We start from the raw sequence: 22,107 nt of genomic DNA, 5'->3' as shown, positions 1-22,107 counted from the left end.
TTTGATGAGTCATAAATGAAATAACAATGTGTCTATTTATGTGTGTGTATAAACCTAATTAATTAATTAATGCAAGTCTGAGGAAGCTGGTAGTTCAATGAATAGAGCACAGGAGGAGTCCTGAATGACTAAATAACAACAAATCCAAGTTATCTTCTAGCAAATAACTTGCCAATAAAAATTCAAGAAAATGTTTCTAAGTTCAATTCAATTCAATAAACATTTATTACTATGTATCAGGCACTATGCTAAGTTCTGAGGATACAGAAAGATACAAAAGATAGTCCCTGCCTCCAGAAGAATATATGGAGTCAACATAAGACAAAAATAAGCCAAGCTATATAAAATATAAATGTTGTAGAAGCATTTTTCAATCATGTCAAACTCTTTGTGATTCCATTTAGGGTTTTCTTGGCAAGGATACTTACTTAGTTGCCATTTATTTCTTCAACAACTCATTTTTCAGATGAGAAACTGAAGCAGACAGGGTGAAGTAACTTGGCCAAGGTCATCCAATTAGTAATTATCTGAGGTCAGACTTGATGCCAAGAAAGACAATGACTTACAGAGAAGCAAAGATGAAAGAGGATAAAAGCTACTTTTACAATAATAACTTGAATCCTGAGAAGGGTGCATTGCTCAGATCTGAAATCACAAATCATGGCCAGTACTCTAACCACTGCACCACCTAGCTGCTCTGTAAGATAAATAGGAAATAATTAAAAGAAGGGAATACACTGGAATATAGAAGGGTTAGGCTTGCTGAGAACTTAAAGGAAGCCAGAGACATCAGTAGTCCAAGCAGAGGAAGGATTACATCCTAGGAATGGAAGTCATCTAGAGAAAATGTAAGGAGCAAGGAGATAGAATGTCTTGCTTGTGGAATAGTCAAGAGACCAGTGTCACTAGATTAAGGAGTACATATTGGAGAGTAAAGTGTAAGACTAAAAAACAAGAGAGTAAGAGAAAACTAAAAGGGTAGGAGAGGGTTAAGTTATGAAGGTGTTTCAACACCAAAAAGAATATTTTGTACTTTATTTTGCAGATAATAAAAAGTCACTAGAGATTATTAAGGAATGAGGGGAAGGAAGATGACATGATCATAACAGTATTTGAGAGCACTTTAGTTACTAAATGGAGAATGTATTAGAGTAGGAAGAAATGAATCGGAAAAACCCACCAGCAGATTATTGCAATAATCAAGATGTGATATATCAAATATAAGGGAGAATATTGCAGAGTTGTTGCAAGAGTGCAATCAAAAGACCTTAGCATGAATATGGGAGGTGAGAGATAATGAGGAAATGCAGATGACTCATACTTTACAAACTTGCTGGACTGGGAGGATGGTTTTGTCCTCTAAAGTAAGAGTAAGGTAGAGTGTGAAAGGGTGTGAGGAAAAGCTAATAAGTTCTATTTTTGACATATTGGATTTAAGATGTCTACTGGATATCCAATTTGAGAAGCCCAAAAGATAATTGTAGATATGAATCTGGAGGTCAGCAGAGATTTGGGGGCAGAAAAGATGTGAGATTCATCAACATAAGATGGTAATTAAAGCCATGGGAGCTGATAAGATTATCAAATGAAGTAGTAAAGAGGAAAAAGAGAAGAAGACTCAGAATGATCTGGAGGCAATGGAATGGTCAGAGAGGTAGGAGGAAATCCAGGAGAAGGCGGTGTCTTGAAAGCCTAGAGATGGGTGTATCAAGGAGGAAAGAGTAATCAATTATGTCAAAAGCTATAGAGAGGGGGCAGCTAGGTGGTGGTTAGGTGGCGCAATGGATAAAGCACCAGCCCTGGAGTCAGGAGTACCTGGGTTCAAATCCAGTCTAAGACACTTAATAATTACCTAGCTGCGTGGCCTTGGGCAAGCCACTTAACCCCATTTGCCTTACAAAAACCTAAAAAAAACAAAACAAAACTATAGAGAGGTCAAGGAGAATGAGAATTGAGAAAACACCAATGGATTTAGCAACTAGGATCACTAATAACTGGAGAGAGCAGTTTTGGTGGAATGATAAGGTTGAAAGTCAGATCCTAAGGGGTTAAGAGAATTGAGAAGAAAGAGAGGTCCTTATTGTAGACAGCCTTTTTGAGGATTTAGCCACAAAGGGCAGAAGAGAAGCAGGAATATAGAAGGAATGGATGAATCCAGTGAGGTGTTTTTCTAGTAGGGATGATAAGACCATGTTAGTAGTAGGAAATGAGCCAGTAGGGAGTTAGAATTGAAAATAAGTGAAAGGGCTGATGGGACAGAGGGCACTAATAAAAATCATGATGCTTGAGTTTGCCAATTCAGTATATAAAGAGCTTACTTAATAATTGTGCTTTGAGAAAATTAGTTATTTCTTAAACTTCTTAAGAGACTCATATGTATATGCCCAAAGGGCAACAAAAACGAGCATACCCTTTGATCCAGTAATACCACTACTGGGTCTATACCCTGAAGAGACGATGAAAAAGGGTAAAAACATCACTTGTACAAAAATATTCATAGCAGCCCTGTTTGTGGTGGCAAAGAATTGGAAATCAAATAAATATCCTTCAGTTGGGCAATGGCTTAGCAAACTGTGGTATATGTATGTCATGGAACACTATTGTTCTATTAGAAACAAGGAGGGATGGGAATTCAGGGAATCCTGGAGGGATTTGCATGAACTGATGCTGAGTGAGATGAGTAGAACCAGAAAAACACTGTACACCCTAACAGCAACATGGGGGTGATGTTCAACCTTGATGGACTTGCTCGTTCCATCAATGCAACAACCAGGGACAATTCTGGACTGTCTGCAATGGAGAATACCATCTGTATCCAGATAAAGAGCAGTGGAGTTTAAACAAATTCAAGGACTATTCCCTTTAATTTAGAAAATAAAAACGGAAATCTTACTGTCTGATCATGCTATCTCTTATACTTTTTGTTTCTTCCTTAAGGATGTGATTTCTCTCTCATCACACTCAATTTGGATCAATGTACAACATGGAAACAAAGTAAAGACCGACAGATTGCTTTCCAGGGGGGGGGGGGGGGGAGTAAGATTGGGAGAAAAAATGTAAAACTCAAAACTCAAATAAAATCTTTAAAAAAAGAGAGAGAGACTAGGGGCGGCTAGGTGGCCTAGTGGATAAAGCACCGGCCCTGGAGTCAGGAGTACCTGCGTTAAAATCCGGTCTCAGACACTTAATAATTACCTAGCTGTGTGGCCTTGGGCAAGCCACTTAACCCCGTTTGCCTTGCAAAAAAACCCCAGGAAAAAAAAACAGACAGACTCATATGTAGTTAATCTACATATGAAAATTGAATGAACTTTAGTCTCCTTCACTGAAAATACTTAGCACAAATGAAATTCTTTTGATTTTAATATTTTAAGTTCTTTGTTACAACTTAAATGCTTCAAAAACTTTGACTTCTCATCCAACTTAATTCAGCATCAAGTATTAAAGGTGCATAATAAACATATAAACACAAATTTAGAGTCTGCAAGATGCTTTACATATTATCTCATTATTCCTCACAATAATATTAGAGGGTTATTTAACAGAAAAAGAACACACACACACACACACACACAAAAACACACACACACCCTATTTGTGTTTAATGATAGCCATCCCTGGGGAGAGGAGAAGAATAAGGACAAAATTAATGTGATAATTTTGCTGTATATTTGAAAAAAAGTAGCAAGTTGTATGTAGTTAATTCGTAGTTTCAAGTACAATTATCTTTTTGTTGTACTGTATTATGGAAATATTTGTTTTATACCATAAAATAAAAATAAAATTTTAAAAATAACTCTAGAGGGTAGGAGTCATTACTATCCCCAGTTCACAAATGAGTAAACCTGTACAATTATAATTGTAGAATTGTAAGCTTTAGAATTATGAACTTTCACGAATTTAATGTATTGTTCTTAAATAGAATGTATATGTACTTATTATTTAAGAACTTTATTTTAAATATAAAGATAAATTTTGCCACTAAAAAAAGCACCACAGAATCAATGCATCATTTTCCTCTGCCATTCTTCTCTTAATAACAGGACTATATCATTTGTGCAAATAAAACAAGTGATATGACTCTCCTCCTTGGATGTGAAGTTGCTGTAACCTTTCTCTTATGAAAGAGATATATAGGATCTATTCATATTGTCTTATGGTATCACTTTTTCATTGTTTCTGTCAAAAGGGTTCATCTTTCTAAGCTCATAGTATTTAAAAAGAATTTTTGGTATTAAAAGTTTTGAAAACCAATAGTTTGTGGATCATGAAAGTAAAATGCCCTGCTATTTGGTCAGCCATAATAGCTTTGCAGTAATGCCAGTTGGAGAATATTTATTCAAAGTTGGTCATTTCACTTACTGTTTCTTCTGTAGGGTTCAAAAAATAAATCCTCTGTCTTTGGGAATTGGTTCATTTTAAATTGTATTAGAAGAATGAACAGGTCAGAGATGGCATAACTTTCAATGTGTTTTTTCAATTTATTCACTGGATTGCAAGAAAACAAGAATATACAAAGAGAGATCACGGTGGGAGGGTGAAGTGTCCCCCTTAGATCCCAAAGTACTCAAATTTATTTGTATTTAATTTTATAAAATATTTTATTGTGTATTTTGAAACCATGAAGCCTTAGACAAATATTACTTTCAAAAAAGCAAGTAGAGAAAAAGAATTTAAGGCAGAAAGAATGGAATCATGGGTGGAGGGGGTAACACTAATACCTTGTAGTTATTAGCTAGCAATTACAAACTGAATTTTTAAATGTCATCATTTCTATTAAGTAGGAAAACAGGGTCAGAGATTTTGATTGGAATGGTTAGTGATACATGAAGTCCAAAAATTTTATACCACCAATTTTAGATAGCCATTTTCTATATTTCCATTAACTCTATAAATGAATTTCCATCTTTAAAATTCAATGTAATTCTTACCTCATTCTTACCTCATTCCTCAACTAGTATGTGGATATTTTCTTAAAATTAATATCTGGATAATTTCAATGGTTAGCAGATTGCTAAGTAGGTCTTTTTCGTTGTTGTTCATCTTCTAAAGAGCAAGTCATTTACACTTGTTTCTGTCTGCTAAAACCATTTACTTGGGGTAAATAATAAGATCTGTTTCATTAATGAAGCATCAAGCCAGTCTGCATTTTAAAGCATTTAAGCTAAGACACAGAGAGAAAAATACATTATATTTGTATTACAGAATTTCAATCAAGTTTTTCACCTACACCTATACCAAAAAGATCAGGTTGTGGTACAACAAGCATAACTGGAAGGAAAAAATAAAAACATCATTTCTATCATTTTATTGCTTGTATTACTCTCTCAGCTCTAAGTGAACCAGTGTATTTCCAGAAGTATTCTGACCCCTGCTGCCAGAGCTGGGAACTTTTTACACAAGGACTTTCCCCTTATCTCTATCTCAAAGCTTTAGCTACCACGAGTATTATTATCCTCTCAAATTTGTCTTTGTCAAAGAAAATGATAAATATACAAGAGAGTAGAGGATATAGTATTAAAATGCTGACATTATTTTCCTCAATCCCCTACTCTTTTTAGTGTTTTGAGTTACTATATTTAAAAATATTCTTCCCGAGCAGGGCAAAAATGAAATGTAGTTTCTTCTTTCAACTATTCTTGCATATGTTCTGATTTGCCATAAATAAAAAATGAGCAAATCTAGACCCTTTATATTTCTCTAGCTAGAAAAATGGCCTTATTTTTGAAGCCACAATTTCCTATAATCTATTCATGAAAATTATTTCAATTATGGTCTTTTTACACATATACATGCAAACACACATACACATATTTCATTATTGACAGGTTTTTCCAATATTTTAAACTAGTTTTTAAATTAACATGTTTTAAAATGAAAATCTAGGACATCTATCCACTAATAACAAGTTCAGTAAAAATAAGTTACAATGAAAATTGGTTAATATTCTTAAGGTAAAGAATGGGTCATGTAGGTGAGGTAATATAGTACAATTAGGTAAATTTGGAAATGGTTGAATGACCAAGTCATCACAAAGATGTCAATGGCATCTTAGGAATATTCCAGTGGATTGTCCAAGTGAATCAATTCTTGGTCTCATACTATTAGATATATTTATCAATAATTCAAATAGAGGTAAAAATGACATACTTCTCAAATTTGTAAATGTCATAAAACTAGGAAAGAATCAAAATACTCAATGACAGAGTTAGGAACAAAAAAGATCTTGGCAGGCAAGAACACAGGGTTCGACCTAATAAAATATTTAATGGACACATGTATAAAAGTTTATATTTGGGGAGACATGCTAGGTTTTAAGGATGTTAGTCGACTACAAGTTCAACAATAGTTAACAATGTAATATGACAGAAAAATAGCAAATTAATCTGTGGCAGCATCAAGATAAATATCAGAATCTAAAACTCTGATGGTCACTGCCCTTCTATACGCCATCTTCCTCAAGTCACACATGAAATGCAATGTTCATTTCTGAGTGCTATGCTGTAGAAACAGTAGTAATAAATGAAAGCATATACCAAGAAGGACAATCAGAAGAGAAAAGGACTTTAAGACTATACCATTTAAAGATCATTTGATCATTAAACAACATCATTGTTCATCCTGAAGAAAAGAAGACTTTGAATGGATGTAAGAGTTATTTTGTAACATCTGAAAATACAGATGAGTGGAGCAGAGAATAATATGCTGGGCCTGGAGTCAGGAAGACTGAGTTTAGATCTGGTCTCAGACACCTGGCCCTTTTAACCATTTAAGTCATTTAACCTGTTTTGCTCAATTTCCATCTATAAAATGAACTAGAGAAGGAAATGGCAACCTCTCCCACCCCAGTTTATTTAATAAGAAAATTCCAAATGGGGTCACAAAGAATTAAACACAACTGAAAAACTACAGAATGGAATAGAGCTGTCACAACAAAAGATGAAATAACCTTGTTCTCTTTATCTCCAGGAAGGGCTAAACAGAAAACAATGGATAGAAATCACCATATTGAAAAAAAAATTTGATTTCAGAGTAAAGAAACAATTCCAAAGAAGTAGGGAAATGTTAAAGTGGAATAAATCCCCTACTGGTGACTCTACTGAAAATCTTTAAGCAATAACCAACTGATCAAGTATGCTATATAAAGGATTATTATTAAGGCTTGGGTAAGACTAGAGAACCATGAAAGCCTTTTTTAATTCTGAGACTCTGACTTTCAAAGAGCTCAAAGATCTGTCAAAAGACAGAAATTCAATTCAGCAAATGTATTGAGTATGTTATATAAAAGGCACTGTGCCAGGAACTAAGGAATTCAAAGAAAAAATAATAATATTGCCATAAGTTATATAGAGCTTCAAGGTTTATAAAGAACTTTTCACAGATTTCCTCATTTGATTCTCCCCAAAGCTATGAGGTAGACACTATCTATCCCATTTTACAAACAAGGAAACTGAAGCTCAGAGAGTTTTCGTGATCTGTCCACAGTTTAATGTCCAAGATGGAACAGAAACCCAGATTCTTTTAACTCCAAATCCAACACTCTTTCCACCACAACATGGTTCTTCTACAGTAAAATAAGGCAAACAAAACACAAATAAATAAGACAGTGTGAATGTGATAGGGCAAAGGCATGTTCTACACACAGAACTCCAAGAAAATTTGAGAAAGGAGAGATTTCCTTCAGAGGATGGAAAGTCAGGGTGAGGCTGATGTAGGCTGAGACTTAGAGAGGTTTTCCACATCAGAAATAAGAGAACAATAGGCATGGGAAATGGTAAAATGACAGAATGAGGGCTTAGAATTAGCTCATCTGATTGCAATTCAGAACATTTTCCACTATACCCTACTAATATCAGTGAAAATCATGAATTGATTTTTTAAAAAAACTGGAAAATATTCTAAATGCTAAACATCGCTCTCTCCATGTTGTCCTAATTTCCAAAGATAAATCTGCTTATGATTATTTTTTTCCATTCTAGTAGAAACTAAATTGGATAGAAATGTCAACATCAATATACAATACAAGAAACATGACAATATATGAAATTAAAAATTGCCTTTTCCTCCAGTTCAAAGCTCAAAACCTTTAAGTAGTTTCAGAATAAACATTTTGAATGCACTTATTCCAAATTGTCCTCCTAGAACACTCTTTCCCACCTATTCCCTCCCTAACCCTATACATACATATTCCAGCCCAAATCCCATCTTGGAGACCCCCAACAAGGGTAGATCTGAAGGAAATTCTTCTGATTAAATTCTTCACTAACATTCCTTCTACCTTTCCTATCATGGTTGATGCTGACAACCCATTGCCACATCTGCACAAAGGAACCCAGAGACTTCATTCTATTCCAAACCACAGGAGCATTCTCTGCTTCCCGACAGTGGTAAAGCAGACCCTCTAGTCGCCACCCTTTTGCCAAGCTACAAGTTTTCTTGTGGATTGAGGATCACTGGACCTTACCATCCGCACTTACCAATACCTTCCAAAGGAAGAGGTAAGGGTTTATGGAGTTGGGGGGAAGGAAAGGAAGGTGAGGAGAGATGGAAACAAGCATTTATTAGTGCCTTCTGTGTGCCAGTCACTATGCTAACTGCTTTACAAAAAATATATGATTTGAACCTCACAACTGCTCTGGGAAATAGGAGCTATTTTACCATTTTACAAAAGAAATTGAGACAGACAGAGTTTAAGTGACTAGACCCAAGGTCATATAGCTAATAGGTAGCTGAGGCTGGATTAAGGTCATATAGCTAATAGGTACCTGAGGCTGGATTTGAACTCCAGATCCCAAGATATTGCCATAGGACCTGTCGGAACCCTCTAAGAACTATGGGCCTGAAAGTGAGTCCTCCCATATGTACTGTCTTCTAATTAGAATGTGAGCTCTTTAAGATCAGGGACTGTATCTGTCTTCTATTCTATCTCCAATGCTTAGCCTAATGTTTGGTACATTACCCTTAATCAATGCTTTTTAATTTGTTCCTCTCTAAATATTTTGTAACTCTTTTTAAAAATGACTAATTGAAAAAATATACATATTTGGCTGACTAATGAAATGGAAACTTAGAAACCATTTATTTTCTCACTTCTACTACTGAACTACTAATGTACAAATAAAGGGTGCAGAACAAAAATTGTCATTTCATTTTAATAAAGTTTATTTTATTTTCCACATTTATTATTGGTGCCACAATGAAAAATGAACTGAGGTTTGAATAAACAATACTTTCTAACCCTTAAATTTCAAAATAAGAATCCTAAAGTAGATCTATAAAAGTCTATAAATCTCTCATACACTACTAAAAAATGTAAGAAACAGACTACAGTATGGAAGAAGGAATATTGCTGGTTGGCAGTCTTAAAAATAGAACACACTCATAGCAGATGAGACAAAGTCTTAAATGTTTCTACCAGCTGTCTCCAGGAAGTAAAGTGTCTAAGCTAGTTCGATCAAGAAATCAACAACCAATCCCTACCAAGTTAGTTAAATTTCAAAAGAAGGACATAAATCACTTCATAATTTAAAAAGAGTATTCAAACTGAGAATAAAAGCATGGGCACAAGTAAAGACTATACAAGCAGCATATAGTAAAGTGATTAGTGTTTATTTCATTTCCTCACTGCCATAAAAAAAGCTCTAAAAGCTTTGATTCAAATACATGCACACAAGATGCTCATACTCAAGCTAAGCTTACAAAAATATATTTTACAAAACTAAACTCACTTGTGGCTTCAAGACTATCTTAGTAGATGGACTAAACCATGATGAGGGTGACTGATAGACCACCAGTGAGTTAACGCAATGTCTATCCCAAGCATGTCAAAATTTCCCCCCCAACAGAATGGGTAGATGAGAATAGGGACCATGAGGGTGGTTGAAGCAGATACTTGTGAGCTTAGTCAGACATAGAAGATTCCAAGGTTAGCCACAGCATCCCAGGTCATCAATAGTAGTCCAACTCTTCATGACCCTCTTTGGGGTTTTCTTGGCAAATATACTAAAAATGGTTTGCCATTTCATTTTCCAGACCATTTTACAGATAAGGAAACTGAGACAAATGGGGTTACACAGTTGATGCCTGAGGTCATATTTGAATTCACATCTTCCTGACTCTAAGTTGGTGCATTTACTTCCTCAAAACTGGAACATGCCAAACAAATTTGTAACTCTTTTCCAATTAGTAGCTGTGATGAAAACAAAACCTGTGCTCCTAAGTTCTAGTTAGGATCCTATCCAGAAAATTCCTAACATTGCTTTCTAGATTTCCTTTTACAATAGTATTTAGTGATCACAAGCATTACCCAAGGTGGTTGCCTTTAAACAAGACAAAATTATTTGAATTATCTTACTAATAAAATCCTTATCTCTATGTAAAGGTGGGGTTCCATCCCAATTAATATAACAGAAGATGAAACCCCTTGACTAAAGAAATAAATAGCTTCAAGCAGGTATGAAAAAAAATCAATTTGTAAGAATTATAGTGCTTTGACTATTAATAAAAGCTGCTTTGTGAGACTTGGGGGTGCCCTTTTCTTGAGAAAAGTCAAAATAAACTTTCCTTTTTTGCACAAAAAAATAAAATAAAAAATAAAAGCTGCTGATACTACCACAGACCAGCTTAAAAGACTAAAAGAACCATACATCTCACTGAATCTATGTATAAAAATAGTAGTTAATCCAATGCTGGCCAAATCAAGGGATCAATCAGTCTAGTGAAGAAGAATTCCAGTTCATAAAATTCCAATTGGAATTAAATCCTCAAGTGAAAAATTACTCTTTGTGGGGAGAGAAGGGGGCCAAGTTTCTTCCTTATTCATTTATCATGTCATTTGAAGGAATGGTCAAGGAGAAGACAAAACATCCACCCTAGAGTGAGAGTCCACTGAATAAGAGCAGCTTTCAGTAACAACACCTCATGGAGGAGAGGATATTGACTATGTATCTATGTATTCAACATATGATTCCCAATAGATGTGTTTCACTCCTTTTACATTTTGGGGTTTTTTTTCAAGGCTGAGGGGTTAAGTGACTTACCCAAGACCACACAGCTAAGTAATTGTTAAGTATCTGAAGATGGATTTGAGCTCAGGTCCTCCTGACTCCAGGGCCAATGCTCTATCCACTGCCCCACCCTTTTACATTTTAAACATATCTACTGGACTCATGAACCACATGCATATTTGAGATCATACTTTGAGGGGAATGTTTCTGCAACTACTCTTTCTGCTAAATCATCTTGGCAAATACTTTGCTAAAAGCTAATGAAATCTGGTTAAATCTTAGTAGAAATTACATTGGTGGACCATAGCACCCTAAACTCATCCCCTCAGGAATATCCTTAGAATCCTGATAGTTAGAAATGAGATGTCTTTTGGGGACTTACTGAAGTAGCCCCCCAGGTTTCAATATTTAACTAAAAGAGCAGTCTAATCTGAAGAATTTAATAGACAATAATTTATAACAAATGCTCCAGACTAGTCCAATCACTAACACCATAAAGAATCACAATTATAGATTTGACCTTTAAATTTAAATGATATTTTAAACTCATATAAAGTCGAATTGTGTTCCTCAAAGCCAAAATATACCTGATTAATAACTTTATAATACCTTAGTCATAATTTCATTATGACCAGAGGGAATTTTTTCCCTTTTGTAAGACAGGAATGCCATTAATTTGTGCCCTTCAGTTCAGTAATTTGTAAATGATTGGCTGAAAGGTAATGAAACCACAGGAATCCTATGCCCATTTCACCTGATTATGTACATCTAATTTCAGCACCTCTAATAATATTAGCTAAAACTCAGCACGTCCAAATGAGAGGAAAATATTAATGCATTAGCATACAGTTTCATTGAAGAAAGAATTTTTATATTTTATTAAACTTAAGCTTGTTGAAATTTTTAAAAATCCATTAGTAATAACTACTTTAATTGTAATTCCTGAAATACTTTTAATGCAACTTTGCACTGAAAAAATTAAAATAAGGAACTTTACAAACATATTTTATATAAAAGTAAATAATAATAGTAATACTCATTATAAAAATGACTGAAATGTTTAGAGTACTTTTAAGGTTTACAAAGTATTTTACAGTATCTTAACTAATATTATAGATATTCCAAGGGGAAGTTAAAACCGAGAGGTAAGGCAGGTTTATCCAGTATCTCATAAATCTTAAGGGTTAAATTTAGGATATGAACCCAGGTTTCTGCGGTTTCCATGACCATGTTTCTTTCCACCATTCTGTCTCTCTAAAGACAATCCAAGAGATAATAAAACATAACAATGTCAGAAGACCACACATAGAAATAGACATAAAAATAAAGAAAAGTGCTATGACATTAAATGGATGAAATTTTTTTAAATTTAAATTTAAATTTTTTTTAAACACAAAAGCATGATCTTGGATCTCAAAATCTATGATTAAAAACGTTTTACCACAGGTGCTATGAAAAATACTTAAATAGGGGCAGCTAAGTAGCGCAGTGGATAGAGCACTGGCCCTGGAGTTAGAAGAACCTGAGTTCAAATATGACCGCAAACACTTAATAATTGCCTAGCTGTGTGACTTTTGGCAAGTCACTTAACCCCATTGCCTTAAATAAAATCTTTAAAAGAATTAAATATAGCACTTTTTACATAGTATAAATCAAAGGTGGATTAGTCCTGCCTTTCTCTGCCTTTTACTCTATCAGGATTACAAATTTTAAAAGATTTTTTTGTTAATCTTTTTTAAATAGCAGTATAGGAATAAGACCCTAACAATGCCTCAACCCCCTTGCCTCATTAGGACACCAGTAGGTGGGTAAGGATCTATTTTCTTCTATAGTGGTCACTTATATGTGACTATATCTCTACTTAACCTTCTCTGCTGCCTTAGAAGGCAATACTTCTATTATGGCTAAAGGCCCTGGACATCCTACCAATTCTTCTTAAGTGGAAAGAGATTGAGGCAGAGAAGGGGAGGGAGAGGAGAGGAAAGAAAGGTAGAGATTGAGGAAAGGGGAGGGGAAGGGAAAGCAGGAAAGGGGAGGAGGAGGAAAGGGGAGGAGGAGAAAAGGGGAGGGGAAGGGATGAGAGGTGAGAGAAAGGACTCTCTCCACCACATAATTAATTGCCCAGAATTAGTGGCCTCTTTAATTGCACAATCTTCCTCACCACCAATACCATTAACTTTCCCCCCTGTTCTGATAATCAACTGATCTTTCCCCCATCAACTGATACTTCCATATTATGTGTCAATACTGTAGACTTAAATAATCTCAAGAAAGGGGGAAGGTGGCATGCCAAGAAAATCCCTTCTTTCCTAACTCCTCCATTCATAGGATGTTGCAAAGATAAACAAAATTACACACTCTCTCTCAAGAATATAAGTAATTGAGACAGCTAAAAGCTACAGCAAATTCCAAAGTCTGTGCTGAATGATTCACAAGTGAAAATTGTATGAAGGAAGTAAATGCTTTGCTAACTTTGCCACATATTAAAAATCTTTATGTAATTTGTACAGAGAAGAGGAAAATATGAGTAGACTTTTAAAAAAGTTTAACTTTAGAATTAAATAGTATATTATTAAGTATCTAGAGTCTGTAAATATATGTTACCATTCCAAAAAGCAGCAAAACCCCTATAGTCACAAACCATTGCTAGTAAAGACCTGTCTGTGAAAATTAAATTCCAAGCTGGTAGTATAGGAGAGAGAATGCTTGTTCTGGAATCAGAAAGACATGAGTTCAAATCTAGCCTACTTACTAGCAGTATGACCCTGGGCAAGTCACTTAGCTTTCTGTTTGCCTCAGTTTACTCAATTGTGTTGATGCTGCTGTTCAGTTCTTTCAGTCATATCTGGGCTCTTTGTGACCTCATTTGGGGTTTTCTTGGCAAAGATATTGGAGTGGTTTGCCAGTTCATTTTTACAGATGAGGGAACTGAGTGAAACAGGTTAAGGGACTTTCCCAAGGTCACACAGCTAGTAAATGTCTAAGATCAGATTTAAACTTAGGAAGATGAGTCTTCATGATACCAAGTCTAGCATGCTATCCACTGTGCCATCTAGCTCCCCCAACTGTAAAGTGGGGAAAATGATACCTACCTTTTGGGGATGTTATAACAATTTAATGAGGTAATATGTATATAGTATCTTAGTGCAATGTCTGGCACCATATAAATATTTATTCCCTTCCTCTTCCTGATATAAAACAAGAAAGTAAACATCTAAAAAAGGAAGTAGGGAATGAGTATGATTGAAAGATACTGTCATCATACAGAACCAGGAGACATTCACCTGCTTCAAGGCTCTTAGCCTTTACAAAACCTCATCCTTAGGGCAAACTTTAGAGTATTTGCAAGAGAAACATGCTGCCTCATCAGCTTCTTCAATTCAACCTGTAGGTAGAACAGACACAGACCAGGTAGCAGCAGCTGGAATTTATCTTGTTAGCAACTCATCTTCCTGACTGTGACTACATGTATGGGGGTATATGTGTATCTAAATATACGGTGTATACATTACAGTAAATTAACATGCTTCATTATTTTTTCATTACTTTATTTGACTTATTATCAACAGTTCAAGTCCATCATTCTCACCAAACCTCCACCAAAATTTGCCTTTAGATTTTTTCCTTACTCTATCTCCCCTTTCAATCCTAGTAAAGAAAAAAATTCACAAGTTTAATTATATAATAACAGAATAACATGACCAGAGTTGTGGACTATAAGCATTAATCTCAGTGTATAGGAGAGATTCCTACAAGGAGACCAGGAAGTCAGGTAAGAGGCTACTGATTTATTCCAGGGGTATAGTAATAAAGGTCTAAATTAAAGTGCTGATGTCGGATAGAGAAACGAAGGCACAGCTACAAGAGATATTTCACAGAAACAAGTCCCTAGAAATTGAACAAATTAGGGATTAAGTCAAAAATTATATAATCTGAACAGAATGATGCTTCCATTTAGGGAAAGAGGAAAAGCTGGAAGAAGGAAAATCTGGAGAGAAAAGATCATTAATTCACATTGGTCATACTAATTTTTTGGGGGGAGGGGATAATAGGAATCCTAATACAGGATTCCAGCAAGTAGATGAAATTCAATTACAAACCTCAGGATATACATATAGTATTGGAGATAAAGATTTGGTTATCATAATTACAGAGATAGCAGTCAAAAATTATGTTGATGGATAAGATATTAGAGGAGAGCCTAGGAGAACATTTACATTTAAGGGGTGAAAGCAGGGAAAGAAAAGTCAAAGAGAAAAGGGGAAAATTTCAAGTCCATTTCCAAAGAAGCAAGGGAAGGAAAAAGAGGAATATTAAGAAGCATAAAATGTACAGCTTTGTAAAATGCTACAGAGAGATCAAGAAAGATATAGACAGTGAAAATACAGGGGAACTAGGATCATGAAGAAACATTTGATAAGTGGAGAAGAACCAGGAGAATAAATTACACAATAGCAACAATACCGTAAAGACAAACAACTTTGACAAATTTAGTAACTCTGATCTATACAATACAACCAATCACAGTTCCAGAAGGCTGATTATAAAACATGCTATTCACCTCTAAATAGAGAAGTAATGGTTAATGTGAATATTTATTTAGTTTGGTTATAGATGTGCATAATGGGATTTCTTTTCATAACATTCTCAATGGGAAGGAGGGTGAGAGAGAATTCAGAACTGAATATTAAATTAAATTAAATTTTTAAAAATGAGTCACTACTGACACCTCCTGACAGATTCACATATAAAATGAGACATGTTTTCAGACATGGCCTAACAGAGGAATTTGTTTTGCTCCATTAGGTTTATTTTAAAATGCTGCTATTTTTATTCCCATTTATTTGTGGGAAGAAATAAAAGGGAAGAAAAAAAATTTGATAATTGAAAAAATAATTTTTTAATAAAGTCACTGCTGTCTTTCAAGAGAGAAATTCAATAGAGTAGCAAGGATAGAAGCAAAATGACAAAAGGTTAAGGAATGAGTGAGTGGTGAGAAAGGATATTTGCTGGGTAGTTGACTGCTGAGAAGTCTTTAGATTAAAGGCTTAGATCAGGGTCAAAGATTATTTGTGGGCTTCTGTATTTTTTTAAGTGGAAGGAACTGATTGCATTTGGAGGAGGGAAAAGATTCAGTACAGTTAAAAAGGAAGATAATAAAAGAGTTAGAAAAGAGAAGAACTCATGTTAGATTAGTACCATTTTCTTGGTTATTAGCATTAATATTTTAAAGTGTAAGAAATAGTTTTTCCACTTCTGTTACACTGTTTCTCTGCATAAAACTAAAAACCTTGGAAAAGAGTGAAAGTAGCCAACTGTTTTTGGCACCTTCTCCCCTTCTATTTTAGTTCTTCTTCCCATTCATAAGGAACATATCTTCTCTCAGAGCCTACATCTGATTTTCCCATTCACTGCTGTCAGCCACCTCTAAGGTTAGAAAATCACTGATAAGGAACCTTAAAGTATCATATCTTCTGAGATAGGACCATTCTATACAGGAATTATAAAATGAATGCTGGAATTGTGGTCCCCATTTCAAATTGCAAAAGAGATTAATTTTCCTGAATCAAGCCCTGTAAGTCTACTCACAGAAGTCAATCCAGTCCCATACATTAAAAAAAGAGGAGGGAATGAAAGGGTTTTTTTTTTCTGCAAGCAAGGATTGGTACATTTTTTGTACTTGTTTCTCTGGTGCCTGGTACATGATGAAAGCTCAGAAAATACTGGTTGGCTGATTGATTGAGAAATTTGTAAAGGACTCACATTGAACAAGATGAAAAACACCATTTCTGCCACTGTTGATCCCAAACTCTCAGAATTCAAGATTACACATAAACTTAAAGAATTTCAAGGTCTTGAATTTTTCTGAAATGAAAGGAAACATCTTCCTCTGGATGTTTAAAAAGAAACAGGCATAGAAACAAACAAGTTATTCATAAACATTTCCTCAGTATTTTAGTAACAAACAGGAAGTGAGACTACTTAAGAACAAAATTATATTTGAGGGTTAAAATAAAATAACAACTGCCTCATTTATGCATTTTTCCACATGGTTCCAAATCAATGATTTATGATTTAAAAGAGTTGTGCATATTTTTCCATGGTTCACCAACTTTGAAAGTTTTTTTTTCCATTTATTTGAAACCATTAGTCATTTTTTTATTAGCCAACAGTAATGGAAGATTCAGCCAGCTTTCCTTGTCATATGATGGTTAAAAAGTCTTCTGGTCATGATATTTCCATCTAAAGAAATTGCTCTATAAATAGTTCACAGAACCTTACTTTTCTTCTAAGAATGAATCGCAAAGTATATAGAAAGATTTATCAAGATGGTAGAACTCTGAAAAGGGAAGAAAAATATGCTAACAAAGAGAACAATTTAAAAATAATAATGATCTTAATAAGCAGTTGACTCTTAAGTCCCCTTATCCTAATTTTTAAAATACCTCCTAATATATTATTACAGATGAAGAAAAAAATCTTTATTGCTCACAACTATGTTCATAAATATATTTAAGAATATGTATTTAACACATAAAGACCCTAAGTGCTTTATCATTGGAAAAATTATTTCTAGTACCTTTTGAAGGCTCACTCTATGATTTTACACAAATTTATTTAACCTTTCTGCTTATAAAAAGGCAGTTGTAATATGTATTTTGAAAACAGACCCTACAATATTTTGAAAAATCAGAGGATACAAACAGAAGCACAAGGGGAAATGTTTGTCCTTTCCAACAAAAGGTAACAAAAGGCTATTTGTAAGATGTCAAAATAACCTACAAATTATTCTCTGTTTATGTCTTAGATTTTAAGAAAGCTTTTTTCTGCCAAACATCCTATAATAAATTTGCTCAAGACTTTCCAGAAAAACCTTCTGAGATTAATAGCATTTTTTGTTATTCAAACCAGCATCTTCCCAGAAATATCTGACAGTAAAGCTTCAAGTACAATTTCACATGTGACCTGTAGAATCAGACTGAATGCCTGAGACTTTGCAAAAGTTTCTGGACAGCTCTGTTATTTGACATGTAAGTGTTCCATATATGTGTATATACAGAAGTCACAGCAGTCAATTTCCTCAGTTATAAGAGAAGATTGAACCAATTCTCTAAAAACTTCCTTCCAATTCCCTAAATCATTTGCTCTGAAGTCTAGTATCATAGAATCATTGATGCTTGAGTTCACAATGGACTTTAGAGGTCACCAAGGTGACCCTCTCATTGCAGATGACACAGTTCTCCCTACCCATAGGGAATACTTTTGCAAAGTTTTACAATTATAGGAAAAAGGCATTCCCAACAAAAACTCCAAAGTTCAGACAAAAAAAACAGCATGTACAGTAGTAACCAAATAGAAACTCATTAAGGATATTAACTACAATGAGCATAAAATAGTAAAAATGCATCCAATGGTAATTGAAAAAACAAATTTTAAAAGAACGAAGCTAATATTCCTGTCCAAAATTTAGAAAGTCTAGAGAATATGATCCAGTGCAGACTATCATTATAGAAGATGGGGAAATGGTAATATAAAGGATGCTGTCTAATATTTTCATATTTTAAGGTCCTCAGATTTCCAATGTACTACAATACTGAAATATAGAGTTCTTCAGCCAGCAAGATTGAAGAGGTATTTGCCAAGAGTCATTGGTTTTATATCCAAATGAACTTCTTGGCTAAGATTTCTCTGCTGGCTTTACAAGTCCTGGTTCATGAGATCTTTATCCACCTAACCACAAGCTAAACATGGCATCCATGGGAAAGCATAGCCATGACAACCTCAGGGCAAAATAGATATGTATTACTTTGGGATAAATGCATAGTTATCAAGGGAAATGCTAGAGTTCAGTTTTTAAGTTGGGAAATAAACATATGCATTATGAGATTTTTAAGTAAAAAGTCAAAGAAAACTATCAAGTCTAGATGACAACTAGTTTAAACTATTGAATAGATGAGAAAGACACTGAAAGTATTCATAGCTCTTTTGTGTTTTACATAGATGAACACCAGTTTTAAAATGTAATTTTTAATAAAGCTTCTCTTTGCTTTATCATCACAATTGTGTTATAAAAGAGCCATACTATACATTACTTGACTCTCAGAGAATTTCTAATCTCATCAAACTTGGTAAGTTCCTTCCAACCATGCAAATCACAATCTATTCATATCAGCCCATCCTGTATAACTCTGAGTTCTTCATGTTCTCCAGAAGTTTGCTACAAGAGATACACCCAACATGTTAAGAGACTTTCCTCACTTCATCCCAACATCCAAAAGGATACCAGTGGAATATCTTGACACCCACCAAATATTCATCCTTATTAACCCAGAAACAACACATCTTCTCTTTCTGCAATACAATTTCATAACAACCTTTATTCCTATTTTTCTTTGGAGTTTTTGACTGTGTTGACTATTCAGTTGCCTACTCAGTCAACCAAGTCAATAAACATTTGTTAAGTGTCTACAAAGTGCCAGATGTTATCTTAAGCAATGAAGATACAAGAAAAAGCAACCTCAAGGATATATAACACCAGCAATTTCTATTGAAAGAATATAGTTTTCAAGGTCAAGGACATAATATTTCAATGATCTACAACAGAAAAGTATCTAATATCCAGTGGCAACTTTTTCTATAATATTTCAAGCTTAGCAAAATAGTTTTTGAATAGTAATCTGTGAGGTAGATAGAATAATCATTATTAATCTCATTTTACAAATGAGGAAATTGAAGCTCAGAGGCAGTCACTGGTTCACAGTCACATCGGTTCAATAAATTTCAGAACTAGCAATCAATCTCAGTGTTCCAAGCTCTGAAATTTCTCACCATGCCACATGGAGTTTAAATATGAAAACTCCAGTCAACTTCAATCATTCTAATAGCATCTAAGTTTATGAGAGACTGCAAATGTTCATTTATTCAGCCAGGAAAAGTATAATCTACATTTCCATTTGGTCCTTTGCCTCAAAACTAACTGTTAAGAAAGCAAGTATCACACTCACTAAGTTGTTAGGAAACTTACCTTTCAAGTATTAAAAGGGGAAAGGGGGGAGAGGAAAAGAGGAACTAACAGAAGGAAGGGAAGAAAGTAGGGGCAAAGGGAAAAGGGAAAGAAAGAGAATGGGGGTTGGATATAAGGGGGCAGTTTATATTCAGAAGTAAAGGAAGGTGTAAAGGAATGTGATATTCAGAAAGTGGTATTCAGAAACAAAATACTGGGGAATATGGATAAAGTGAAAAAAGGGGGGAATAGGATAGGATAACATGGAAGGCAATAAAGAGCTAGTAATTATAACTTGGAATGTGAATGGGATGAGCTCTTCCATAAAATGTAAGCAAATAGCAGAGTGGATTAAAAACCAGAATCCTACAATATGCTGCTTACAAGAAATTCATTTGAAGCAGAGAGATACATAGAGAGTAAAGATAAAAGGTTGAAGCAGAATATATTTTGCTTCAGTTAAAGTAAAAAAGGCAGGGGTAGCAATGTTTATCTCAGACAAAGAAGTGGTAAAAATTGATCTCATTAAAAGAGATAAGGAAGGAAACTATATCTTCCTAAAAGATACCATAGATAATGAAGCAAGTTCAATACTACATATGCATGCACTAAGTGGTATTGCATCCAAATTCTTAAAGAAGAAGCTGAATGAGTTTCAGCAAGACAGCAAAACACTACTGGTGGGAGACCTCAACCTCCCTCTCTCAGATTTAGATAAATCTAACCTTAAAATAAACAAGAAGGAAGTTAAGGAGGTAAATAGAATGTTAGAAAAACCTAGACTTTTGAAGAAAATTGAATGGGGATAGAAAAGAATATATGCTTTTTTTCTGCAGTACATAGCACTTGCACAAAAATTGACCATGTACTAAAGCATAAAAACTCTATAATCAAATGCAGAGAGGCAGAAATAGTGAATACATCCTTCTCAGATCATAATGCGATAAAAATCATGTGTAATAATGGGCCATAGAGAGCCAGATGTAAAACTAATTGGAAACTAAATAACCTCATTTTAAAGAATGACTAATTGGAAACTAAATAACCTCATTTTAAAGAATGACTGGATCAAACAACAAAGTATAGATGGAATTTATGATTTCATCCTAGTTAATGACAATAAAGACAACATACCAAAGCTTATGGGATATAGACATGGCAGTTAATAGGGGATTTATTATATCTTTAAAATGCTTACATGAATAAAATAGAGAAAGAGGGAATCAATGAACTAAGCATGCAACTAAAAAAATCAGAGAAAGAACAAATTAAAAACCTCCAATTAAATGCCAAATTAGAAATTCTAAAAATTAAAGGAAAAATTAATAAAATCAAAAGTGAGAAAATTATTTGAACTAATAAATAAAACCAAGAGTTGGTTTTATGAAAAAACCAATAAAGTTGATAAACTTTTGGTTAACTTGATTTTAAAAAAAAGAAAGAAGAAAACCAAATTGCTAGTATCATAAATGAAAAAAGGTAAACTCACCACCAATGAGAAGGAAATTAAAGTAATAATTCAGAATTATTTTGCCCAACTGTATACCAAATAATTTAAGCAAAATGTATGAATATTTATAAAAATATAAGTTGCCCATGTTAAATGAAGAGGAAATTAAATAGCTAAATAACCCTATCTCAGAAAAAGAAATTCAACAAGCCATCATTTAATTCCCTAAGAAAAAAAATCTCCAGGGCCAGATGGATTCACAAGAGAATTTTACCAAACATTTACGGAACAATTGGTTCCAATTCTATACAAACTCTTTGGAAAAACAGATGAAGATGGAACTCTGCCTAACTCCTATGACATCAATATGGTGCTGATACTTAAAACAGGAAGAGTCAAAACAGAGAAAGAAAATTATAGATCAATTTCCCTAATGAATATGGATGCAAAAATCTTAAAGAAAATCTTAGCAAAGCGATTACAGCAATTTATCACTAGGATAATACACTATGACCAAGCAGGATTATCCCAGGAATGCAGGATTGGTTCAGGATTAGGAAAATTCTAAACATATTGACTATATCAATAGCAAACCAAACATAAATCATGTGATTATCTCAATAGATGCTGAAAAAGCCTTTGACAAA

The 22,107-nt window shown here is 34.2% G+C and overlaps 1 protein-coding gene across 18 annotated transcripts in view; it reads right to left on the bottom strand.

Annotated features, from left to right (window-relative positions):
* Window positions 1–22,107, bottom strand: part of LMO7 (LIM domain 7) — a 252,717-nt gene that overhangs the window by 209,423 nt on the left and 21,187 nt on the right. The gene's annotated exons all lie outside the window — the stretch shown is intronic.

Source organism: Macrotis lagotis, chromosome 6 (genome assembly GCF_037893015.1).
Source record: "Macrotis lagotis isolate mMagLag1 chromosome 6, bilby.v1.9.chrom.fasta, whole genome shotgun sequence".
Classification (NCBI taxonomy): domain Eukaryota; kingdom Metazoa; phylum Chordata; class Mammalia; order Peramelemorphia; family Peramelidae; genus Macrotis; species Macrotis lagotis.
Note: the sequence above shows the minus strand (reverse complement) of the source record. Positions and strands in the feature narration are given on the sequence as shown.